At 41.9% G+C, this 14,104-nt stretch overlaps 1 protein-coding gene across 3 annotated transcripts in view; it reads right to left on the bottom strand.

Moving 5' to 3' along the window:
- The window catches only part of ARID5B (AT-rich interaction domain 5B), a 122,137-nt gene that overhangs the window by 75,763 nt on the left and 32,270 nt on the right, over positions 1-14,104 (bottom strand). The gene's annotated exons all lie outside the window — the stretch shown is intronic.

Raw genomic sequence — 14,104 nt, 5'->3', positions numbered from 1 at the left:
TATTAGGCATCAAGGCGGCAGATTTTGAAATATCACTATCAAGTTTCATCATATGATAACCAGCAGGAAACCTAACAGCAAAAAAAACCCCAACCAGAGACGCAAACATGAGAAATTATTCATTTGTGGGTACGCAGCCAGTACTTAACAGCACTTCTTTTTATGCTCATTTATCTCCTCTGGTGGGGTAACTGAACGTGGCTTTGCCAATGAAGACAAAATAAGAGCATGCAGTTTACGTTTTCTGCGGTACTCTGATTACTGAATAACTCAGCTATTTCTTCTGTCAGAGACAAAAGGTCTACTATTTAATCCCATTACCAATACTGAAATCATCTTTCTTACCCTTAAAGTAAAAATCACTTCAGATATTGAAAGAAATGTCAGATCAGTTCTCCCCAACTAAATACGATGGCGCAACTCATCTTGATTTGCGTGAGGCAATGGAAATGTTGACACATAAAAGGCTAAATTTTAAAAAGCCTCTGGAAGCAGATATATCACCTAGAATGTCATCATGGCAGACGAATGCAATGCTGCAAAAAAAATCAACCCAGCAGACGGACTTGGGAAGTAGTGTTTTTACAAGCACAGCTCCTGAAAGCCATTACTTTTAAAAACTCCGAACTTTCCCCGTTACCCTGACGTAGGTGGGGAGATCAAACAATTTGTGTAAAAAAGTAAGAGCAATACATTTTGGTAAACAGCATTGACATTACTTTTCTAAGAAAATAAAATTTATGGCCCTAAAACCTTTTTCAGTCAATCAGGATGTGGTCATGCTTGTCTTTGTTTTCAACAAGTAAGTATCCCATAAGCCGACACAACAGCACGATTGAGCCAATTGCTCCTGGGAATAAGGCGCTCGCTTCTTTATTAGGAAACTCTAAAAATCAGATCAGGAAAACTGTTCTAGGAATTAACAAGCACATGATCCGTCCTTTAGCTCCTTCGAGAGTTTCATACACGCCTGCCTGACAGTTATTACTACTTTATACCTTTGTGTAGATAGTGGTGAGCTGAATCTGTTGATCTGACAGCACTTTTCTTATGCCAGGATGTGGTCAGCTTTTTAAACAGGGTGTATATAAATGTATGTCCCGTGTGCCTTTGTAGTAAACCATTAGTTTCTAGACAAATGTGCTGTAAGTCCCTGCACAGAATTACACAAACTTTCTACCCCTGACAACTGACAGCTTAACTCAAACCCCTGGCATAAATTAAAATCAACTCATTTTTTACAGGATCACTTTTATACATCCTTGTGCAACTCCAGTGAGTACTTTATGATGCATTTGTTTCCTTTCTTTATTCACCCCAGGTTCAATAGATAAATCTAAGAATGAACAAACGCTGAATAAACTGAAGATTTGTTTAGTGAAAGACAAACAGAGTGTTCCTGGAACAAAGGCTTTTTTTCTCAACCACACCCACGTGAGAAAATAGAAATCAAAGTAGACCAATCCCTAATAAAATGCAAGCCCAAAGAAGTATTTTTCTTCTAGCAAAATACAACACGTGCCATTTAATGGTGGGCTTAGTGTATATCGCTGAATATTTTTGATAAAAATGGTTAGAAAGAGTTCACTCTGAGAAGGATGAGAGAGCAAAACATAGATCACATTCCATTAAAATCAAGAAAAACAATGTAATTTCTAAAAACATTTAACTGAGATCCTAGAAAACCGAGATGCTGTATTTCTGAATCTCATTTTAGCTTCAACAGAGAGAACACAGTGAAAGATAATACCTACAGTAGGCTGTTTGTAAGGCTCAACCGAAATTACTCTAATCCCATGCTTATATCATAATTGTGTGTTTTAATAACCCCCTCCAATGTCCATTTTTCATCTACTTATATATTTCAGGGCTGAAAACAGAGAAACTGTAATTAGGAGGCAAGGTTCCACCCCTGCCTTCCGAGCGCTGCCTATATATGCATAGATGTAATCCAACAGTTCCCTTTGTGAGGGGTAAAGAGAGCTGGGATTTGGCACAGCCTGGCATTTATGTTGGATTACATGTTCTTCAAGTTGTCTTTGTAAGTAAGAGATGCATGAAATGCCAAACACAATGAATCTATGCAAGAACTGACTTTTCAAATCAGCACAACCATTTTTAATATGTAACGCAAGACAATTAAAAGCCCCCAAAGGAAAAAAAAGTAATAATAAAGCCTGCTAAAAGCACGAATTCCTAACAAATCCGTCTAGAGCCAGAACTATTTACAGAGAGAGCAGAGAAATACAAAACTATAACTCGCTTTTTGTTTGCTTGTTTCGGAAACATCAGCCTATAATGTTATTGCTAACCGCCATAATCTACTCTCAACATCAGTAAGCATTTTTTTTCTTTAAAAAGACCTTCACACCAGGATTTTATAGAGCTTGATGGAAAAACTATGCATGTTCCTTCCTGTACCTAATTACCTCAACTGCAAAAGCTGCCAAGTATTTTGCCCTTTAGTTCTTTTAATCGTATTAGTGCAAATGCATTCGGATGCCAACAGAAACAAACATTTAAAGATTTTTGCTTAAAAGATTCCAAATATGTACGAGGCTGGTGCTAGGAAAGCACACTCCACTTCTTCCCAGAAAGCACAGAGTTATTTCTGCAGAAGAAATATGAATTTGTGCCTCTTGTAAGACTAAATGTCTAGTTTCGACCCAATTTAAGTAAAATAATGTCAATATGAACTGCTCTCACAATGATTTATGCTACCTTCTGTTACTTTATTACATTAGACATTCCTTTCTCTAAGCTTTATACTTTTCGCCGTGCTCCTAGCAACCACATAAAGGCTGAGCACCAACTTTACGCGCCTGGCACCCTTCCAGGCTCGACTGTTATTGATAATTATATTGAAGTTTCAATTTAATTGCTACTCTGTTGTGACACAGAATATTTTTTGTAATTAGGCATTTCCCATTTTCTGTCCATTCATTTTTTGTATTACTGAAAATGATTTCCCCCCCTTCCCCCCAGAAAACATAAGCAGAACAATGATACAGATAAGAGTAGGTACATCTGTTACTATCATTACCAACACAGTAATGTGAAGGGAAGAAAAAAAAAATTTAAGGGAAAAAAAATTGTGAATATAATTTCTCGGAAGGTAATTTTCTTTTCAGTTTAAGTGCTCTTATTCTTCTTATAGTTACTCAATGATTTCCTGTTCTAATTACAAGACGTTATACAGAAAGTCGTTTTTAAAAAGGAAATGTACTAGAGCAGAAGGCTAAATAGCGTCACTCGCTTGCTATGGTTTGAAATTCCAAACTTCTGCATCTCTTTTATCAGTTCTCTGCTCCACCTTTATGCAATATATTCTACCACAAATCTACCATCTCTTCCGAAGCAGTTAACAAAAATGTATACATCAAAGAGGAAAACACACTAGCAGTTAAACTGCAGGCAAAAGAAAAAAAATAAATCATTTTTTTCCTCCTCACTGTAGCTGGTAAATTGGAGGCAAGCCAAGCCTAGGAGTGGAAAATATTAAAAAGTAAAAAAAAAAAAGGAAGAAGAAAGCTTGATTAAAAAGCGAGAGAAGAGATATTCAGTTCTAAATCTAAATGAATAAGCCACAAACTATTTCATAAAAACATACTGTGACGTAAATTACACATCAGTATTGCACTGTTGTGGTTATTTTGAGAAATGGCTTGTACTGTAAGTCAGCTGGTAAAACCCCACCCTTAATGATTTTGTAATTCTCCATACAGCAATCAACTGGAGCAGTCATGAAATTGCCAAGAAGGAAAACAGACAGAGCTGCAGAGAGTTTGTAATAAAAAGATAATGTACTTTTAACATAACAGAAGTAGAAGATTGGTTTTATTAACTAAAAAAACTACTTAAAAGGTCCCAGGCTTGCCATTTGTTTTGATAAATGTTAACACAGATCTTCATAAGATAAGCAATGGAAGTATCAAGGGAACCAGATAAAATGGGACAATGCTTTGGTGTGTGGGTAGCAAATTGAGCAAGGGAGTTATTTGGAATACAGAGCGAAAATGAAGGAAGCTGCAGGGCTCTGTCCGTCAGGCTCCTCTCCCACACGGTGCCATGGCTACTCTGCCTTCTTTCATTGCCCTCAGTTACTAAGGGGGCCTCCCCGAGGATACACGTATCATAATTAGTTTATCATTACTGGTATGCACGGCTTTGACCATATCATCAATATATAGCAGATAGAGAGGTAATGGAGGATGCACCTGGACGTCCGGAGGGACTGGGGACAACGGCAAGGATTAGCTGTTCTCAATGAACACAGTCATGACTCCCAAAACGGGATGCTCATGACCACTGCAGAGCAACGTTCAGGTGTCACTGCCCTCCCAAGACCGGTCCTCAGCAGCCCACTGCAGCACAGATGATGGGACTCGTTTCATCTAGTAATGCCATTTCAGTCCAAACAGTTGTGCAGATCCCGCTGTAGCCAGAGACATTGCCTTCCAACCAGATGTTTTGTAAGATATGGATCAACTCCCTCTCTGGAGCTACTATTCCCTCATCAATGACAACTAGCTTAGTCTAGGGGCTTAACTTGCAGATCAAACTAAGGGAGTGAAACAAATGTCATGTAAGTGACAATGCAGTCCATCCTACGCCAAAGCAATGGTCCAAATGCATGCTAAAAAATCCCCTTCCCGCAGACACACTCGCCGTCAAGATAAAAAAGGCTGATCTCATATGTGAAAACAGACTTTGGCTCTTCCAGCTCTTACGGTAGGATCTAGTTTTCCTTCCCCTATTCTACTCCTTTGGCAAGGACTTTCTGCAGTATGGGCAGGAGAACACAGGTGTAGAGGAGACGGAGATGTGCGTAGCTGACCTTTCAGACCAAGGACTGCAGGTCATACAGGCTCTGCACATCTCAAAAGCTGTCTGTTCTAACATCCCAAGGGGAGACAGCACAGCTTTCCGCAGACAGAAATGAACTTACTACACAATTAAGTAAAAAACCTGAATCCCCCCAAAAGTCAAAGAGCAACAGAAACAGCAGAACAATGAAAGAGTGACCACAAGGAGGAAGAAGAACCTGGGTCTTTATGACCTAAAAACCTTTAAGAACAATTTTGCAATGAAAACACCTTCATCATCCAGTCATAAGCTGCCAAATACCCCCAAATCATCATCTGGATAACTGCAGCTGGCCAAGAAGCAATGCCAATCATCACCTACTTCTCTGGGTCTTGCCTGTGAAAGAAAGGATGGCTCTCCCAATGAAATAACCTTCAGGGGAGGATTATGGATGGCTCCTTGCTTGACCACTTCACACACTGAATCCAGACACAAGGCTCAGAGCCCCAGTAGGATCCATGTCCCCTTGCACTAGGCTACTGTGAGCTAGGAGCAGCGGCGGCGGAGTTCCAGTAGCCGCATCATCGTCACGAAACTACTTCTGCATGCTCTAGCACACCAGTCCGTGCTCTCTCCAGTCATTAGGGAAGACTTACCAAAATGGCTTTTCCTGCCCAGCTTGCCTTTTCATTCCCATGGTCTTTGTTCACTCCAGTAACACCACTTGGTGTGCCTTGGCTGGCTAATTAATCACAAGACCTAAAAATACTAATCTAAGAATCATACTTCTCTCACAGATAAATGCAAATACAGTAATAATTTAACCCCATGAGATGGGACAGGAAATCTGTGGGTTTGAGTTTAATAAATTTGGGTAAATTACTGCCACAACAGGGATACCGCTTTGTTGGCAGGACCCATGCTACTCATCCTTGCTTCGAGAAGCCCCCTCTATTTGAATGCTAATGCAATCAAGAACAAAGGCAACGTGTTGCAGGATACGGAACACAGTGATTACATTTATGTTTACCAGATAATGATGATGTTAACAAGTTGCCTGTAATTCTTACATGGACGTTTGCCTGCCTGATATTGCTTTCAAATTGATCAAAAGTCAAAAGCCATTTCTGCCAATACACAGAATAAAATGCACAGCCCTTCTGCATGTATCAGGTATTTCTTCCTTTGCAAGGAAGAGACAGAGCTAATTCTCAGAATTCCGTGCCACTTCCTCAGCCTTCCGTTTTCTGTCACAGCACCAGCAGAGCATCAGCCATTCAGAGAATTCCTACGATTAGTTTAACATTTGAAAGAAAGAGAGTACTCACAAATCTGCTGGAGATTGAAACTACTGTTCAACCCAACAGCAATACAGTCATTAAAAAAAAAAAAAAAGAAAAAAGACAGCACCATCTAATGCGTACTTAAAGCACATGGCTGAAGAACATTTTACAGTCGGTGATTTGGATCTGAGTTGTTCTAGTCCCACTTAACGGGGACGGAACAGAGTATATTGAACGATGACTGACAGTATGTCCATATAATCAAATCTTCCATAATATTTCTCATTAAATCACTTTGAATTTGAATCATAAATCCAATTTTTGAAGAAGACGAAAGGAATTTAATACCGAAAAAGTTTCCAACCAGGCATTCAACATCCTTTTTCAGACCCTAATCCAATATTCAGCTCCTCATAACTGCAGCTCCTACCCTGCGCTCCCAGGATCCTCCTGCGCCTTAGGAAGCAGGTTTATGAGGTGTTTCTAGACTCGAAAGAAGAGTGACTGACAATCGTCATTTCCAGCTTTTATATAACCCTTCCATCCACAGGCCTCAAACTGCTTTATGGAGATGAGTAAAAATTATTATCCCCATTACACAGAGAGAGAAACTGAGACAGAGAGAGCTTAAAGGATTTATTCTACAGCATCAAGCAACTTAAGAGAGCAAGGGAGAGAGCAAACAGGCCAGGCAGAAATCCTTGTCGAGGGGATTTCTGGGTAAGTCAGAGTTCCCTAAGTTTCCTCAAGAGGGAAGGCAGCCGTCTCCGGCCACCCCAGCCTGCCTGCCTGCCTGCCTCCACCAGAGATGGGGGACGGACCAGGTGGGGGCTCTGTGTTGAGGCTTCTCTCCTACCTCAACCGTTTTCCCTGTCCCCCACAATCCCAGTCATTTCCTTCATTTTGTTTAGCTGCTGCGCGGCTGGGATTATCTTCCCCCTCCATGGAGGGTTTGCAAAGCACTGGTTCGCTCTCCCACCGTACCGCAGGTGACTGCCGCAACGGTAGTTGTAGGAGCAGGAGAAAAGCAAGCTGACGCTGGGGATGCGGCCAAGTTCAGAGTTGGGCTATGAAACTGTCTCCTTGCCTCCCAAAATTTCCTTCTCCCCTTACTCCTCATGTCACAGGCACAGGCCAGCCCATGCCCCAACAGCCATGTATGCCTACAGAAAACCACTCCGATATAAAAGGTTTTTAAACTGCCCTATTAGCTTTCTAAAGCAGATGGAGATGGGGGGAAGGGGGAGATTGATTGTAGAAGGGAGCACATGCTGCCTGTCCTCTTGAATGTTCTGGGTCATGTGGACCATTCAGGTTGAATGTGCATCAGCTTTAAAACAAGTATTTATCCTGGTTGTCGTGGTTACTGATAAGCAGCTTCAATTCTGCTGATAACAAAAAGAAGAAAGAATTAAAAAGGGGAGGGGGGCTGAAAACATAATTTGGTAATATGACGAAGCCAAGAAGAGGAATTAAATCACATTAAACAAGCCAATTGTACTGTAAATGGCTCTGCCTCTGTATTTGCTTTTAAATCATCTAAGGCTCTAACATGGCAGCTGCTTCAGTTTTAACAAACAAACAGTAAAAATCCCTTTTAATAACGAAAGGAAATAATGATATACTTTGCTTTAGCTGAATTCAAACATAATTTAATTTTTCCTGAGGTGAGATTTGCACAGGGAACAATCAGATAATAAGTGTTATCATTCTCATAGACAAAACCGAACCAGCACTTTGCAATTCAAAGTGCTATTTAATGCACCATTTTCAGCAATCTCTGAACACCATCCAACATACCACTGAACTACGCTTCAGTACTTACACATAAAGCCTGATCCTGCAAATACTTGAGCTACAAACACAAGTACTTCCAGGGCTGCTGTGGCTGAAGTTACACATTCCCTAAAGCGCCTTCACGAGGGGCATCACATCCAGTAACTTATCCTACACCACGTCCTCATCATCTTTATTATTATTACTATTACTGTGATTATGTGTCTTGCACAGAGAAAATACGGGAGAATGAAAAACTCTGCTCTCGCAGAGAAACACGCAACTAGAGCCACTGGCAAGAGAAGGGCACGCATTTTGACAGTGATGACCATTAGCCGCTGGAACGAGCTCAAGGACATAACAGGTTCCCCAATCCAGGGCTCAAGACTGAATATTTTTTTCCTGAAGATATTTTCCGGTCTGACGAGTTTTAAACGTGTGGTCTGTTACTTGCCCTCTGTGTTGAAGAGGTCCACGACAAATCCATATTTGCTTGGGAAAATTTTAAGGCATGAAAAACTGGGAAAAAAAATGGAAAGCCCCTGAGAGTTAAACTGAGTTACTGGGCTTAATATCAGAGTAACCAGGTCTCCTCTCGTCTCCTCTCTCTTTCCCCTCTGCACACCGTTCAAACACGAACGAGAGAAGCACGCGCAGCCCTACTTATAAGGGACTGTTGCACCACCTCTTCCACCCGGCAGAATCAACCGCCTTCATTTTCCATTGCCCCCAAAAGTATGAGTCAAAAGCCTTTTCTTGGTGTTTCACACGCGGCCCTTTCACTATCGTTCTGAAAATTCGGAGGAACTGCGCCCTCCTCGAAATAGCAACGGCAGAAGCTGCCGGTCCCGGAGCTGTGACACGGGGTGGAGGGTGGAAATGGTCCAGTGATTTAAACAGTCGGGCTCCGCTTTTGACATTTATGCCCTCTTTGAAACCCTTAATGAAGTAACAACCCCATTAATTCTTGCAGGGTATTTAGCAGACATAAAACCTGCATTATCTACTATTTACAATTTACTACACACAAGCAGTATCTGGCTCCGTATAAAAATAACAAGCTCACTGTAACCCTCCGCTCCCTAACCATACTGCTGATTTCTTTGACACATGGAGAAGTGAGAATAATTACATTTTACTGAGTGCGTCTCATTACACTGATTTAAGTAAGATTTCCAAAGCTGCAAAAATATGCTTTTCTATTTCATTTGTTTCTAGCAATTCACTCTGAAGATGGTTAGTAAAACCTTCAGAAATCATCACCAATATGGACAAAAATTGTACCCTTCTCATGTGGACATTTGACAGAGGGATAATAGGGTCTAGAAACACCACAGTCAGACGTTTCTTTTCTATTTAATGTTTCCTTCTGTGCCAAACATAATATAACAGACAAGTGTTAGAGAGACATGCGGGGGGAGCCTGAATAGAGAGCTTTAAAAAGGGTCCTTAATAGAGAAGCTGTATGCTTAGTCTTCAACAACATTCAATGGCAATTTATTTGCAGCCATTTTCTCACGTGACCTTTCACACGGGAGCAGGTAAGATAGAGCACAAGACAATTTGTCAACTGCCAGATATGAACAAAAGAAACCATTTTTAATAAGCTTCAGCGGCCCCTTGTATTTGTTTTGCAACATGTTAATAACTTTTTTGGAAGCCAATCAAAGACAAGAAGAGAAAAAGAAGTCAAGCTGGGAAACAAAAACCACAGTTGAAGAATTTTACAGATAAACTTGTGTTATCATCTGCAGTGTAATAACGCTTAAATCCAGGAGTGGCACAGAATTAGAATTAGCATGATGCCATTTCTTATTAAAAAAATAAACTGCCATTGCAAAATTGCTAACGCCACATATTTTTTCCCCAAGAATTTGCTGTCCTTTATCTCATCCCAATGTAGTACATGCCTGTTCTGCAATACAACCTTACTCTGGATGCCCTCCTTCGCGGTGACGAGGGGAAACTCAACATGAGGATTACCACGAGGAAAGGCCAGTTGGGAGTTGCCAAACTCCAGGCCACCGACCCAACGCCCCCACACCACGCTCCCCCAGCTACTCGGGGAGTCTCACCTCCTAACTGAACTTCTCATGTTGCACCAAATAAACCCCAAACTGTTGCTTTAAAAACCAAACCAATGTCGCTTCAATAGCTGTTACAGGTACACGAGTAAGTCTGTGGTTGCTCATTTAATCCAACTCTGCATCACAACAAAGTCGACTCAAGCTGAAGAGGAGTGTTAGGAAGAAGGCGTAAAGGAAAAGAGAGCTAAGGTACTCCCCTGTCTAGGATACGAGGACCAAAAACTGAGTGATATGCAGGACAAGACGAAGAAAACAACTGTGCTGAAGTTCAGCAATGCCAGAGCCTTCCTGTGTGACCATCATTAGATCTTTCTGTGGCACAACCTCATTTCTGTGGAAAAGGAATTAGTTGCAGGCATGTGAGAGCTTGTGGGCCGGTCGCTCCTGATCCCTTCCCCTTCCTGCGGGCACACGAGGAGGTGCAGAGATTCCTGAAAATATTATCTACCGGTACCTGTGCCAGAAAGGTTTCCGCATGGCTAAGGTTCAATCGTTGGACCAAATGCTCCTAAGAGCCCTCAGTTCCATTTTTAAGGGAAGCGTCTTCTGGTACTGAAGAAAGGTCAGAGTGCCCAAGTGGGGAAGCATCAAAATCCCAGCAACATACGCTGAAAAATCTGATGAAGTGTTAAGCAATTTCATTAACGTTATTAAAACGTAGAAAATTCCCTTGGAAAATTTCACACAGGCTTTCCCGTCTTGTTGCACATTACTCATGGCCTGAGAGACGCGTGAGGAGCAAACGGAGAGAAATAAAGCTTCTCTCCAGTCAATTTGGACTGAGTCCTAGTCTCACTGGTAGAAAGACCAGCCTTGTGGGCTTCAATGAGAACAGGGCTGGGTCCTTTGAACTAGATTATTATGGCATCCGTAAGAGAGGTACAAAAGTATACGGTGAGAGAAGATGCACTGGAGAACAAAAGGAGCTGCTGGTCAGATGACAACCCTTCTTGTTACAAAGATGAAAAGACTCCCAGACTTCAGCAGACCTGCAGAGTTTACTACCCTATCCCCAAAATTAGATTTTGCCTTCTAAGGACTTTGCTGAGGAGCCTGTTACCTGGTGAAGGGAAAGAATATAAGCATTTGCTCTTCAAGAAAGAGGAATGGCCTTTTGAATAAGAAAGCGCTCCCTGCGATGGGAATCTACCAGCCCAGCCCCATGATCCTGAGAACCCTGAGAACTAATCCAGGATTTCTCTTCCTCTTCTGCAGGACCAGGAAACAATTCCTGGAGAAGAGGAGAAGCCGTGCTACCTGAATTATCTGAAAAGGCCTCAGGTGGAGGCAGGGTGAGAAAGGATTTCAGGACAAGTTATGCCTATGAGCTGCGGAGAACAAGCGAGTATCCTCCCACTCTTTTCTCTAGGCAGACTCTCTTTCCAAGTTTTCAGCGAGAGCGTCAGTTTCCAGAGAATCTGCCCAGGAAGGGCCCGGCAGAGCGCTGCCAATCTTCCAGAAAACACCAGGCGGCTTGTGCTCCGCTCCCGATGGGCTTCAGTCCGACACCCAGCAGAGAGGAAGGCTCCCAAGCAGAAAACAATCCTAACAGACTATCTACTAGTCTGGAGCGTGCTCTAATAATAGATAGCACTGTCTATTTCAAAGCACTTAATGGACGCTAATTAGTCCTCAGGGCATTCCTATGAGGCAGGTAGATAGATAAGTATTATTTCCCCTGTTTTACATATGAAATAACCTCGTCAGAGATGTTCTGACTTGCTTAAGGCCACCGAATGAGTCACTAAGCTCCGCTCTCAGCAGGTCCTGGCTCCCAGACCTGTGCTCAGACCTCTCAGCCATAGCTCTTTCACAAGTGCAAAATCTTCATTTCAAACGAGGAGGGAGAGAGGAAAGAAGATCAAGGAGGGGTGATAACACTGGGAAAAAATACTCTCTGGGAAAGGAGCTTCCAGAAGAACGACAAAACAGAGCCTTGTATCTACTGAAGGCTAGATACCAAATCTAGGACAAGGAGAGAGATGAAAAACATTCTAAGAGGTTTTGTTATATATTCTCTTCAGGCAGTCACAGCTACTTATTGTGATTTGTAACCACCACTAACGTCAGTTAAATAGTTTTAGACTCCTACTTTCTAGCACGGCCACGAGTGCTAAAAATGTGCGTGGGCAGCAGGCAGCAGTCCTGGGCGCACAAAATATATATGCTCGGAACGTACAGGTGAGTTACGTGTCCACACCCACAAAGTCATGCTGAGGTGTTGATCCACCTTTGTGACTTTAGATACCACGCTGCCCAGGTAGGCGGGAACACATCAACGATGGATTTTGCCTCTTCGGGAAAGAGCAGCAAATGGGTTCAGCCACCGTTCGCGAACAGCCAGAACTCATGAGACACCAGATATTAAATGGCACACGCTTCCTCGAACCAACGGTATTCTGCATCTCCCGCTACTACTCCTCTCGACTAGCACAGAGCTGGGCAAATCGCACCCTGAGCTTTTAAGGCTCCAAATCTAACACGTTTTTCACATTCCTGACCTTGCCTCTCAGTGCCACCTTCCCCTTCAGCCTGCAGCCCCCCATGCCACAGACTCCCCGCGACCATGTCACGTCCCCGTGGCTCCCGGCGCATCCTTGCCCCAACACGCACAGGATCCACCTGGAGATGAGTGAGTAACAGTACTGACCACACGAGTCCCACATTTCTTATTCCAGACACCCCCGTCAGTGCATTTCTGACTCTCAATTACAGAACTAAGTGAACCAGGGTCCTTGAAAAAGTGAATGCAGTATGCTGGTCCCCCAGAACATTCACTAGTTGTTCGTGCTAAAAATAATCTTCATTTTTGCTTCTACAGGATTCAAGGCCTAATCTCCAGCAACTACAGGCAACGCAAAACATTACTTATTTTTCACAGGGAAAAAATTATTTATGCAGTGCATTATCAATCTCAAATGGTGATATTTAAGCACAAGTCTGATGAACTATATGCAGCATAATGCAGCTGCTTTGCATTTTGATTCCCTTATTTATAGACCACGGCAAATTAATAACTCAAAAATGTTGTTTCAGGCAAAGTAATGGACACACAATAAAACTATTCATTTCCTCAAAGGTCACTCTAGGAGAAGCATACATTGTTTAGAAGCCTACCAACAATGCTATTGTTCCAAAGAAAAGTGAAAATATATAATAAGCAGTTAGTGCCTATATCTGCATCGGAGACCCTGGGCTAATTTAAAGTGCAATCTTAAGGCAATCAATCATACTCTAAAATTACTTCATTTTCCAAACTGTTTACACTTTTTAAGTTACAAATCCACTTTCTGCTATTTCAGCTCACGATTTACAGCTACAGATTTAGCCCGGCCTTGGCTTGCTGCCAAACGCTAGTCATGAGGGAGCTAATGATCTGAACAGATCAGTGTTTTATAATGGAGAAAAGCGCATGTAAATTTCCAGCATGTCTGCAAGTAATCAAGGCATGCTGACTATAAATGAGGCGGCCTCACATTTATTTTAGGAGAAATATCTTAAAGCCCCACTTTTTATCCGGGCCAACAACAACAACAAAAAAAAATTACAAAAAAAATTCTCCTTTTCAAAAGGTACTCCAAGATTATTCCAAAGGATTCTAAATGAAACTGCTCGGCAAACAATACGTTAAAGAACAGTACAATAGCTAATTTCCTTCAGTGTTTCTATCTCAACCAGATCATATCCTTATCATGGCAAGCTGGAACATTAAACTCTCTAGTTCATGGAATCAAAACACAAGAGTGCTTCATATTACATTATAGAAAAATGAGCCATTCCCTACAAACAAGGTCAGATTTCTGGAATGCCAAAGGTCTACATTTCAACAGAGCTGGGAGGAGGGGAAGCTTTGCCCACTCTGCTCTCTAAAAAGCAGTGGGAAACTAGACCAGCAATTTAAATTTGTTTTAATAGCCAAAATGGTAGAAGGAGAGCAAGAAGTCTCTTGGGAGATGATACTTAAATTAAGTATGATCTTTATTGTTTCATTACAGTGGCATAGCCAAATAATGACTTTGTGTAACTGTACAAATAATGCCGGATCCTCATTTTCTAGCGGAAATAATTACTCTATTCTATCATATTCTGCTTACCATCAACCTACACCCCTCCTCCCCATGCAGGCACTGGGTTGTGGAAGGTTTGGGGCTG

The sequence above is a fragment of the Chroicocephalus ridibundus genome, chromosome 6 (genome assembly GCF_963924245.1).
Source record: "Chroicocephalus ridibundus chromosome 6, bChrRid1.1, whole genome shotgun sequence".
NCBI lineage: Eukaryota > Metazoa > Chordata > Aves > Charadriiformes > Laridae > Chroicocephalus > Chroicocephalus ridibundus.
Note: the sequence above shows the minus strand (reverse complement) of the source record. Positions and strands in the feature narration are given on the sequence as shown.